Here is a 13,277-nt window from a genome sequence, read left to right as displayed (position 1 = left end):
AAAGAAAATTTCTGTCTTCCAGATTAATTCATCTTTACAGGAATATATGCTCAGTTTTTCAGTTTCTTCCCCTTTCCTGCATCTTTTTCTTCTGGCCAGATGGCATGTGGGCACCAGGAAACTTTTGAAACTTCACAATCTCAGGGGAGCATTTTCTGGTTCATTTGCTGACCTAGAGTGTTCTCTGACCTCTGAGTGTTTAATTGTCTCTAATATTTATGATACTCTTAATAATAGGTTCTACCTATATATGGGCTGTCACCAGTTGTTGTTCATATGTCTGTAGGCTCTAGTACTGACATCTATATGCTTCAACTCCACACCAAGAACCCATGAATCCAAGTGCCTCCTTGACAGTTTTACTAGATCTCCCGGGGATGGACTTCTGGACCTAACCCTGACTTGCACAAATCCTAGGGATCCAGGAACAAATATACTCACTTGAGACCTCTCCCTTAACTGAACATAGATAATTGCTGTTTCTAACCAACAGCAGTCACCTCAAGTTAATTCCAACCATTTTGACGATAACTAAGAAGAGAAATGTAAATCCTGTTTGCCCTCAGATCTCTCCACCTCACTTCCCTCCATGTCCTCTTCACACTTAGAGTTTCCACCCTGGAAGAGGAGTTAGAGCTGAAACACTATCAGAGTCACCACACTAACCTCATCTGTCTCCCTCCTCCCCTGGTTCTCCATGTCTCCATGCAACAAGAAATTGTCTCTAAAATCCTCTCGCCTACAACTTAAACTTCTATACTTTATGATTTTTGATCTTTAAAGGAAGACATTTAAGAAATTAGGAAATTCTTTCCTTTCTCAGGTACAAGGCTGTTGTGATGAATCTTGAGCTTTTGGGACAGTATATACCTAACTAGTTTATTTTGGAAACTTAAAGATGAACACTTTTTTCTTTGTTCTTAGCTGGCTCTGCTTATGCTCTGAAGAAATGTCACTTTAAACTGATGATTGGTAGATGATTGGTAGAATTACCATATATAAAATTTTTATCAGGTGATATTTCAAAATATTATCCCACTAGGCAATTTTTTGCAAATTTCAGTTGTTCCCACGTAAGATTTTTCTTTTCCGGAGACAAGTATGGTAACCAAGTTGTAAGAAATAAAGGAGTTTTCAGTGGTAAAGTGAAATTATCCTATGAAATGAGTTTAAGGACTGTATACTTTCTGTTTTTAAGTTATATGAGTCTAGCTGAAGAGAGAGGCCTAGAAAAGAGATTGGATTAATGTGTTAGCAGGTATCAAATAATAAGTTATGAGTTAAATTTATATTGATCAAGTTAAGTTTATTGACATCACACCTCCTCTTTCAAGTTTTTTTTTTTTTATATGCAAACATCTGAATTTGGTAACATCCAGCACCCTGAGTTCTGTCCGCTAGTTGTATGGGGTGAAAAAAAGGCCAGAAAACAATGGATTTACACATACCAAACTGTTGCATTAATTATCAATTGATGCATACAAATTATCCCCAAAATTAACAGCTTAAAGCAACAAGCATCTGTTATTTCAAGGCTTCTATCAGTCAGGAATTGGGGCATGGATTAGCTGGGTCTTCTGGCCAGTGTTCATTGTAAGACTGCAATATATGGGACAGCATCTGTAAGGGCTATGGTCTTATCTGAATGCTCAGTGGAGGATGATCTGCCTCTAAGCTCACTCACGTAACTGTTGGCAGGACTCAGGTTTCTTGTCACATGGGGGTGCCAGTTCCTTTTCCCATGGCCTGTCAGGGTAGCTCACAACATGGAGGCTGACTTCTCTCAGAAGGGGGAGAGTGAGTGAGAGCCAGCAAAATGAGTTATATGCTATTGTGTGTGTGTGTGTGTGTTTAATCTGATCTCTGAAATTTCATCTCATCACTTTTGCCATATTTTATTTGATAGAAGCAACATCGGCCCACAATCAAGGGGAGGGAATTACACAGAGTAAGAATACCATGGAAGAAAGATCACTGGAGCCATTTTAGAAGATAGCTAAACATAAGTGTGGCCAATTTTCCTTGTTTTCTCACGATGGTACCCTCTTAAAATCTGTAGTTCTTTATGCAATGACCAGGTAAACACACACAAATCTGAATTTGTGTAGGCTCTTGTTCCCAGACTCTTGTTTTACAATTTTCAGACAAGGAATCTGATAGCAATCCAACTAGATGGATTAATGAAGGCTTACGGTTGGGAAAGTTAACCAAGGAACTATTAAAATAGACCCAACAGGAAATAATGAAAGTCAAAACCAAGTTGATGGTGAGAGCTAAACAGGATATAGATAAAAAAAAAGAGCAGAAAAGTAAGAATCAAACATACTTGATTCTAGACTGAATATCAAAAGTAAGAACAGTGATGCCTTAGATGGGCATGTGATTCCACTCTTATTTGTCCATGTTTTCTCCCCTCCCCTGTCTTTTCTTCTCTCTTGGTAACATTTATGAAAAATTGCCGCGGACCAGCGCAGCGGTAGACTTGCAGGACTGTCTCAGGATTGAGGAACTGTGAGGATGCTCAAGGAATCGGCACATAAATGACAGACAGACACACAAATGACAAACAGACACACTTCAAGAGTGAAGATCTGAATGTAATTTGCTCAAAATCATCATACACTTTTATACCATTTCCAACAATAGATGATTTCATACAATTTAATTCTTTCTCAGCATAAAATACTTTGTAAGGCATAAGACATCTACTTCATTATTCACGTGCATGTGATCGCTGATCCATGACATGGCACAGTAAACGATCTCAAAGTACTGAATCTACACAATCATTTTTACTTACACCGAACAGCATTCTTTAAGCTAGCTTTTCTTGATTTGTTTCCCAAGACCACAATGATCAAAAACATTGATATTTACCTACTGGCACCTTCTACTTTTAGTGATCACGAGCAATATATTCTACGTAAGCATTTTGATTTTTATGGTGTTGTCTCATGTGAGAAGTATTATGATTATTATAAAACTACTATTGCCACACACTATTTTCTTTATCATGCATTTCCTGAAACTGATTGTACACATATAAAGAAAAAGCAAAGTAAGTGAAAAAGTAGTATGATTATAGACAGGTTGCTAGGTTGCTACTTATTCTGAAACAATGGCTATCTGATTAATGGTAAAACTGCTTTGTAGGTAGTTCCATCAGGCTTGTTTGCAGGTGACGTTCTTAGCAGCCTTGTTTCCATCAAAGGAGGGGTTAATTACCGCGGGCTTGTTGCCTAAATTAGGCTTATAGGCATGTGTGCCTTGTTTGATCTGAACGCCAAAGTTTATCATGATGAAGCCCCTCGGGGACTGCGCCTGTCTTAGGTCGTCAGGAGTCACAGACATGAGGCTGGCCAGTGCCTTCTTTAGTCTGCCCCCGATCTTACCCGTCATTGACTGTCCAGTCCAGCGCACAGGGGAAGGGGGTCTTACTCACTCTGATGTGTCTGAGTGAAAGCCTCCCTCTTTCCAGTAAGTTCACTGGCATTCAGCGGCAGAGGCTGCCGCAAAAAATGGGGAAATTTGGAAAGAAATCTAGCTTTGAAGAGATGCAGTTCAATGTGACGTGCTAAATTTGAGGTTTTATTCAAATTACGTGTGAGCTGATAGAACTTGCCTAGTTTTGTGCTGGTTGGTCTCAAATATGCAAGAACATGAAAAAGAGTCCTATGACCTTGAGGATACATAATATCTAGACAAGGCGGAGGATGACTGAAGACAGGGACAGAAGTCAGGGCAAAAATTTAAATTTGCCATCAGTATAGAAACTTTGAGAGAAGATAGGGTCAAGGGGAAGGCTCCAGGTTGGAAAACAAGAGATGATATCTTATGATTGAAATCACTTTGTGGTTTAGAAAGTATTCTGCTTCTATTACTCCTTAAAAGCTTTGGTAAAACAATTATCTCCATTCTATGCCTGAGTAAGAGGAAGAATGAACCAGAGGCTAAATGACCTGCCTAAAGTGAGACAGCTTGTAAGTAATAAAACTGAAATTGCACTGCAGATCTTATGATATTCTTCCCACTCCCCTAGAGCCACTAGCTGCTATTTTAAAAATGTGTGAAATAAAAAAGAGAAAAGGAGAACCTTGGAATAAGATGTTGTGAAAAGCCAGAAATCAGAGAGAATTATTTTTAAAGGAGGTTATTAATAGTCTCAAACATTGCAGAGAAATATTATGGGTCAAAAGACTCATTGATGAAAATTAAGGTTTCATACTTGAGAGAGAAAAGAATCAAATCCTTTACACATCAAAAAGCAGCAGATTGGGAGTGCATGGTGCAAGCTGTTAGGCCACCTGATTCTCGGGAAGGGTAATGTTTCCAAAATAGCTGTTCAAAGCTCTGAGTAGCTAAACAAGGGATGAACAGCACATTAAAGGAGTGACTGTAAATGAAATATTTTACATCTGAATAGGTAAATCTCAGTTTACAAGTACCACTGGAAGAAATCTATATCTCTCCAATTTTATAACTTCGGGTTTGAAACATATCTTCCTGATTGGAATCAATTAATATTTTGGTCATTTTTGGTACTTTAAGGACTAGTATTTCTCTTGAAATCTCTTTAATCTTTATGTGTACTAAATCTTACCTAATTCAAAATTTTAAGTATTTCATTGACAGAGAAGGCACCCATTTTCTTCCTTCATGATGTCAAAGTTTTATTAGAAATTAAAGTTGTATCAGATCATCATAAAATAAAATGGCATTTATAATAACAATGCCCTAATTAGAGATTTCATATGAAAAAGAATAAAGCAGTTTGCAAAGTATTCTATTTCTATTACTCCTTTAAAGCTTTGGTGAAGCAATTATCTCCATTTTATGCCTGAGTAAGGAGAAGGATGGATCCTCTGAGGCATGAGAGATTTTCTCACAAGTACACTATGCAATAGAGAAGGGTCATACATCATTATCACTGAGTCAGCACATTCTGTTTTTGAGAAAATTGTCAAATCTATGCTTTGTCAAATTAGGCAGACTGGGGTTGATCTCCATGCTTTCTGCTTCTATTCCCCCCTTTTCAACTACCTACCCTGCACCCCTCATGCTGCTCTCAGGATGAGAGTTTCTCTGGGCCTCCATTTACAGAGGCTTACATTTTGAGTTTTGGTGGGAAATTTTGGGCTATTTAAAGTAAAACATCACGATTCTTGCTTTTTAATATAAAATTTATTTCATTATTTAAAAGTCCCAATTATAAGCCATTTTTAACTTGACTTCTAAGAATATTGACTTAATTATTTAATATATACAGAGAGAGAACAAGACGAGGCTCAGGTCGAGGCCTCCACTTCCCTGCAAGCCAGCTGGCCTCTGCTCTGCACGGAGCAGCTCTGCCCACACATGCATGTTCTCCTCATTTGACTCTTACCAGCAAGCTACTGCCGTCACCACACTCTGACATTAACCGCCAGTGCTGTGTAGCTGCACAGCCTGGAAATCAAAGAAGGTGAAGAGAACCAGAAATGCTTTGTGAGGAAGAAAATCTACAGTTTGCCATCAATTGAAAGCTTGCAGGCCTTTAAACAAAATAAAAAACCCTTGTAAAGAAGAAATAAATCCAAACATCAAACAAAAAAGAAACTAACCAAATTGCCAAACAAGCAATCAAGAGAGAAAAAAACAAAAAACAAAAAACAAAAAAACAAAAAAACCATCCCGCAAGTTGTTTTAAAGCACTTCTTTCCAACTCCTCCCTTTTCTCCACTCCTTATTTGCCCGTGTTTTCTCCCCTGTCTTTTCTTCTCTCTTGTCTTTACTTCTCCATTTCCTCCTCTGCAGACCGGGTCTCACTTCCAGTCTCTAATTTCTGATTAGAGTCTCTGATTTATTTCAAATTTTAAGTTAAAAAACATGGAAGTTTTTCTAGGATGTTGGGGCGGCATGGATAAATAGAATGGAAATGGCTGCAGGTCAATTTGACAATTATCCGTGATTTGAATTTAAAAATTGCTACAAGCAAGATTGTATTTACCATGATGCTTAATTTTATTTTTTCTTTTCATTTTTCAATTTCAGAAACATTTTTCTCAATTTCTTTATGATTTAAATCTTGAGGGGTTGAACTTGGCTTGTAACAATAGGGTGAATGTTTTTGCTGCCAGACTGAACCATTTCCAGAAAGACATTGATTAACTAGAGGGTCCATTTCCATAGTTACATCAGTGTAGCTCTTCTCTAGAAACACATGCACTGACTTGGCATCCCAGCTGATGGCACTGACTTACCAAGTGTGGGATATACCTGAGGGTTTAGTTGACCAGGAATCAGGAATCTGGAGGGTGAAAGTAAAGGCATCTGATCCTGACAGGAGGGTGGGTGAAAAGTAGTCCCTGAGACAGGAGCTAAAGTTCCTACTCCAAGAATCCAGGAAGTTCACAGGGACAGGAACCCCAACCTGGGCCTGGAAGCCAGATGGAGAAAGTATTTATTATAGAGACTCTGTTCTTTCTGAACTCATTTACATCGGTCAAACAAAAGAAATAAAATATTTTAAATGGTTTCTGGACAAATATAAATACAAATAAAAGCTGTGGCTGAATTTCCACATTCTAGAATGCTAAAATGGGGGGAATACTTCATTTCAAGTTTCTTTTATAACTGAGGAGTCTTAGTATATAAAATATTCACTGGAGAGAGCTTTTCTTTTTTAAAATTAAATCTTATAGAATACGGAAATAACCAAAAGTATTAACATAAAGACTGATTATGGATATTTTATAGGAAATAATTCAAAATGTCAAAAGAATTTTTAGCATACAGTGTTTAGTATAGCAGATAAGTGTTACAGAAATGTGTAAAAATGAAGTCTTGGATCCATAAATTATGATGTAAACATACAAGAAACTCTTGTGCACTGACTAAAAGTGATTCTTTCCAAGTTTTCAATGATTCAGTGATTTTTAGAGGTGCCTAGATAGAAAATAAAAACATAATGTACCTTAACAGCAGTTAAATGACTGATCAATTTATATGAATTGATATGGAATCATCTTCAAGATAGATGATATAGCAAGTAGAATTTTCATACAGTTTGTTTACAGAAATGTCATTTTATTGTCTTACTTGCTATAATATCTGACTCTTTGTTCCCATTGTCCCGAATAGAGGAAGATGTAGTCCGATCAATTGCAGGTAGATTTTGCAAAATGCAGCTATTTCTCAATTATTACAAAGTTTCGACTCAATCAAATCAAGGTGTGCTGTTATAGCTGACCGGTAAATTCCAGACGCCTTCACTACAGTGCTTGCCACAAGGTACTGGTCCATTTACCGCATGCTCTCACCTCTGTTGTCAAAATATGTGGGTTCTGATGGTAAATAAGTTCCAGGCCTGCCACCATTTCAAAGGAATCTTAGGAAAGTAATTTATTGTTTTGTTTTATTTTTCAGTCTCTCTGGTATGTAATTGAACTCATTAGGGGTTAGAACCGTTTGGTAATGGAACCATAAGTGACTACAACATGAGTCCCATTAGGATGACCAAATTGCTCTCCAATGTTTAGGTTGCTGCTGCTGGACCAGTCTCATGGTTTAATAACACCATAATAACAATTGATTTTAATTATGCAATATGATTATGCCACTGATTGTAAAAAAATGACATTAGTGGCTAAGTTTCCCTTTCCAATTATGTCAGATTTACCCCTGTGGAGTTGCAAATATCTCTCTGAATGATAACATTTGTCAAATGAGACAATGCAGCCATTTAGTAATCATGCAGAGTATCAATGGAGCACCATGTGCAAGATAAGCAAATAGAAATTATCTTGCCTTATATTTGCACAAAGTTTAGATTTTGTAGACTGCACCAGTGCATTTTCTTACTTGACCCTAAAGTTAAGCTTGTGAAGTAAACAGGGAAGAGATCCCCATTGTATAGATGTGGAGACAGAATTGTAGCATTTGCCCTAAGATAAAACACTAGTAACTGGCAGAGGTAGGAAGGACTGGAGCTCAGCTAATTGTGTATCCAGTGCTGTTTCCAATATATGACACATTATCATGATTTCTCTTCACTCTGTAGGGAGGTTTTGGCAGAGAAACTGAAAAACTCCTGGGGAATGGGGAGGAGACATCTCTGGGATGTGAAGGATGAACTGGAGGTTGCTGGAGCTGAGAGCTCCTTCTTTCACCATCGTCCCAACATCACCCAGGAGCAGCCCTCCATGGGTAGGTATGTTTCCAGCTCAGGTTCTGTTCTTTATTTTATTGCTTCTACATCTGCTTTTTGTCTCCCTAGCATTAAAAAAAAAAAAATCCTCGCCATTAGAAAAACAAGTTACAAGTTGAAGTATGAGGTACCTTAATATTTCACTTGTCAAAGCAACACTGTAAAAAACATGGCCATTGACCTCAGGGAAGGAGCTTTCTTTCACTTTCAGAATAACTCAGTTAACTTTATCCTCTGATTTGCAAATGCAGCATTGTCTTTAAAATCAGGGACTTTGCTGTGTATTGAAAGATGGCAAAGACTGGAAAAATGAGCCCACTGATTCTGAAGACCTGAAAGCCACAGCCTCCCTGCTAATATTTTGTAATTTTCGTGTTTGCCACATTGTTTGGGATTAATTCAATAAAGATTGATTAGATATACACAAAGACAGCAGGCTCTCTGAAGTCACAAATGAAGAGTGGGTGTGAAAAAGAGGTGATGAGAACAAGACTGTCTGTGAAGCACAGTGTATAAGCCAAGAGAGAAACACAATGTCCCTCTTCTGTCCAGTTTTCTATAGCAGCCCACCTCCAATGTCAGCAAAATAAAACCGAATTGAAAGCAAGAAACATGCACATCTTTCACCGTAGAAAGGAATGAAGGGAAAAATCATGCTGAATAATTTCAATTGTATTCTCTCAGCTTGAAGAAAGAGAATTATTTGCTAGAAAATCATCAGACTTTACTGAACATACATGCAGTGGGGGTTCTTCCCGTGTGTCTCTCTTAGGAAAGCACTTTCATGTTGATGGTTGCTAAGCTTAGTCAGCACCTTGTGAGAGTCAAGCCAAAGTTGTGTATTTCATTTGTTGCTTGTTTGTTTATCCATTTACACTTGATTGTGTTCTAAAAATGCTTTGCAGTGGTAGTGTCTAATGGTTCATTGTGCCTTGATTCTGCGTCATATTTAGTCTGTTACTAAGAGCACAAGTTTTGAGCACTTCAAAAGATACTTGAGTAGAGGAATATTGATTTTTCACTATGCCTTGGAAAATAAGTCAGAATGGTTATCATCATTGTCATCATCCTAGCAAGTCTGCTGCAGTTTCATCAATAAATGAAGGATGGATCATTTTAGTTAAAAATGATCAACAGTGTGTTATGCTCCAAAGGATTATGAAGGCCTACTGGGGCTGACATAACCAACCACTATACAGTGGCAAACCCCAGATGTATACTCCTCTGATCCTCCATATCAGAGAGTTTAAGGCTAAGTCAGAGCCTCTTGTACCACAACAATTACAGCATATAGGTACTGGGATGTGTCAGTGGAGACTGCACAAATTATTTAAATAATTACTGATAATTTCATTCAATCTAATTTCAAACTAATCTGGCCTCTTACTCCAAAATTCAAGAGCAAAGCATTTCTTATGAAAGAATAACAAGATGATTAAAAATGAAGTTTCTGTTTTCAGGGATGGGTTTGAAGACTGTGATAACTACTTTCTAGCTGGTTCTATAGCTAGCTCTGTGGACTTGAACAAGATACTTAAAAACTCAGTGTCCCACTTTCCACACTGAAAATAAGATATTAAAACATAATGCATGTCTCATCACCTTGTTGCATCAAATGAAATAACACTTCTAAAATGCTTAGCACACTGTGAAAACTAGTTGGTGTCAGCTACTAGTACTATGTGCCTTACAGATGTCAAAATGTCTTTTTTTTAAAGATTTATTTTTATTTATTTTTTTTAGATTTATTTATTTATTTATGCAAATACTGGGTACAGTCAGAAGCGCGGGAGGGTGAGAGAATTCACCAGAGCCAGAGCGGAAAGCAGAGCAGGCAGATGGGCGAAATACACTGCTGAGGGGAGCAGCGGGCGGCAGGAGAGGTCTGCGCGCCATGTGGGACCCTCGCAGGTGGTGGGGGATTGAACCAGCGCTGCAGAGGCTGCGGGCAGCTTCGCAGCCCAGCGCTCAACCACTGCGCCACCAAGGGAGGCCCTAAAGATTTATTTTTATTTATGTGTACAAGAACTGGGGTCTATGCCAGAAGTGGGTGTGTGTGTGTGAGAGGATTCACCAGAGACAGAGTGGGGAGCACAACAGGTGGGTCTACTGAAATACACTGCTGAGGAAAGCAGTGGGCCAGACTGGAGAGAGGTCTGCTGTGCCAGGTGGGTTAGCTCCCTGACTGCGGATCCAACATGCAGCAGTGACTGGCATAGCTTGATAGCGCTGAGACTTTAACCCCTGCACCACCAGGGAGGCCTGCCAAATGTCTTTTTTTTTTAAAGATTTATTTATTTATTTGTACAAGCACTGGGTACAGTCAGAAGAGCGGAAGGGTGAGAGAATTCACCAGAGCCAGAGCGGAGAGCAGAACAGGCAGACTGACGAAATACACTGCAGAGGGGAGCAGCGGGCGGCAGGAGAGGTCTGCGCGCCATGTGGGACCCTTGCCCAGTGGCCGGGAATCAAACCGGTGGTGCAGAGGCTGCAGGCAGCTTTGCAACCCAGCGCTCAACCACTGAGCCACCGGGGAGGCCCCCACCAAATGTCTTAATCCATTCAGCTGCTATGACAAAATACCATAGATTGGTAGTTTCTAAACAAAAGCAATTTATTTCTCATAGTTCTGGAATCTGGGAGGTCTAAGATCAGAGCAGGCCTCTACTCCTATGACCTAATCACCTCCTGAAGATCCCACTTCCACATACCATCACATTAGCCCAAATATCTAGTTACTTGGTATCATGTTGACACATAAAAATAACCATTAAAAAGGTTGTAGTGTAATATGGAAGACAGATATGTAAGCAAGCATTTGCAATTATAAAAGGAAGAGTATGCAAAGAGTTATGAGAGTCCTGAGGGAAGGAGTCCTGATCAACCTGTGGTAGTTAGAAAATGTTTCTAGCAGTTTGGGAAGTTTTCCATATGTCCATGTGAATGGAGGAACATATCATTTTAGGTGATTCCTCACCTTCTTAGTTACTAATGTGCTAATCCAAGTGACCATTATTTCCATTGCATTATCCTGTTAGCTTTCTTTTTGTTTTTAAGATTTATGTATTTATTTTATAAAAGAACCGGGGTACTGGCCAGATGTGTGGGAGGGTGAGAGGATTCACCAGAGACAGAGTGGGGAGAAGAACAGGCAGATGAACTGAAACATACTGCTGAGGGGAGCAGTGGGCGTGACAGGAGAGGTCTGCCGCGCCATGTTGGACCCTTGCCGGCCAGTGCTGCAGAGGCTGTGGACAGCTTCACAGCGTGGCGCTCTACCACCTGCGCCACCAGGGGAGGCCCTATCCTGTTAGCTTTCTGACTGGCCTCCTGCTTTGATTTTTGTGCCCCCACTGTCCATTCTCCAAACAGCAGTCAATGGGAAGCTTTTACATTGATAAATTAGTTCATGATAGCCCTGCTGTTAATGCTTCAATCACTTTTCAACATATTTGGTAGAAAATGCAAAAGTCCTAATACTAACACGCCCTATGTAATATGACTCCTCATTACCTCTCCAACCTAATTTTCTGTGGCTTCTCTTCTCTATGGCTGGCTTCTGCCACATGGAACCCTTTCATGAGTGTATGCCAAATAATGTATAATGAAGGCAATTCCACGAATGATGTCATTTTGTTCAGTGGCAGCTGGAAGTACTTTTTCTCATCAGTGTTATAATAAAATGACCTTGAACAAAATGACCTTATTCTAGGGCCTTTTGTATTTTTTTCTACCTGGAACACTTTTCCAACAAACATTCATTTTGTTTGGGTCTCTGTTCAAAATCAGTATCTTTAAATAGCAGAAAATGCCTGTTATCAAAGCATCCTGCTTTCTTTACTTTGTTATTTTGCACGTATCTGGTAAGCTTCCTAGATGTGACGATGCTTGAGTTGGGCACTGATGGGTGAGTTACCAGGTAAAGAGGGAGAGAAGAGAATCAAAAGACCAATATGCACAAAGGCTCAGCTTCAAGAAACAGAGTGTCACCTCAGAGAAATGCAGGTGGTTTTCCTGGAATGAGAGGTGCTGTGTGGGTGTGTATGAAAAAATGCTAGAGAGGACAACAGGGCTGGCTGGTGAACACACAAATATGGTGCTTGTAGGCTCTGCTTCTCTTGCCTGTGTCGGCCAGCACCCGGTCCTTCATCACAGGTTTCAAGTCTCACATTTCATGTCTCACTACAATGCTTCTCAACCTTTTCTTCATATTGTGCTCTCACCCCAGTAGTCTTTTAACATTTTTGAACATTTAACATTTAACATTTAGTCATTTAACATATTTGAACATTTTTTCCTAATATCACTCCCTATGAAATTTTAATACCACATATATGCTGTACCTATGTTTATCTACTGTGTATATGTATGTATACATACAGAGGTATGTGCTCTACACATAAAATAAGATCGCCACCTCCTGAGAACCAATTTTTGCCCCTGTTGAGTATGTATGTTTTACATTCTGTCTTTCTGTCTCTGCCCATCAGACATACAGTTTCCAGGGAGCATCTGAATACCACGTAATAGCACCTATGTGACAAGAATTGAAATGCCTTTATAGTAGTAGTTAAACTCACGTAAATCATGGGGTGTTTTTCTTTAGGTGTTATAGGAGGTTGTACCTTACTTATTCTTCCCTGTGGCTCACATATGAGCCACTTTATTCTGTCAGTACTTCTTAAGTGGCATTTGGGATTCTAAAATATTCCAAGGGGTATTAGAAACCAGATTTTTGAGAGTTCTTCCTTTAGTATAAATTCATTGACTCAGAAATTACGAACCTCAAAGTCACTTCTGTGCAGCGCCCCCATCCTGCCATGGGAGAGAGCGGTACGTCCCTGCACCTGGCACAGGAGCACAGCAGAAAGGTTCTGAGCCCCCAGCCATAACACTGTACTGCAGCAAAATTTATATACTTTCCCAGAGAGTCAGTTACTCACACAATATCTATTTATATTTAATGTATACATAGTTCTGTTGAGATTGGTAATCTAATTTCTGAAGTCATGATCTATTTGAAGTAGCAAAATAGAAAGGGGAGAAAAGGGCTGATGCAGGCAAGGACATGGCAATGAAACATGGGGGCTGA

At 39.2% G+C, this 13,277-nt stretch overlaps 1 long non-coding RNA gene across 3 annotated transcripts in view; it reads left to right on the top strand.

The window, feature by feature from the left end:
* Positions 1-13,277, top strand: part of LOC119246010 (uncharacterized) — a 94,657-nt gene that overhangs the window by 64,066 nt on the left and 17,314 nt on the right. For 2 of the 3 annotated variants that reach the window (XR_008550833.1, XR_008550831.1), the window contains one exon: positions 8,039-8,188. This is a non-coding gene — a long non-coding RNA (uncharacterized LOC119246010). The remainder of the gene's footprint in view (positions 1-8,038; positions 8,189-13,277) is intronic. The other variant, XR_008550832.1, reaches the window with a different exon arrangement.

Source organism: Talpa occidentalis, unplaced genomic scaffold (genome assembly GCF_014898055.3).
Source record: "Talpa occidentalis isolate TD23 unplaced genomic scaffold, MPIMG_talOcc4v2.1, whole genome shotgun sequence".
In the NCBI taxonomy this organism is placed as follows: Eukaryota; Metazoa; Chordata; class Mammalia; order Eulipotyphla; family Talpidae; genus Talpa; species Talpa occidentalis.
Note: the sequence above shows the minus strand (reverse complement) of the source record. Positions and strands in the feature narration are given on the sequence as shown.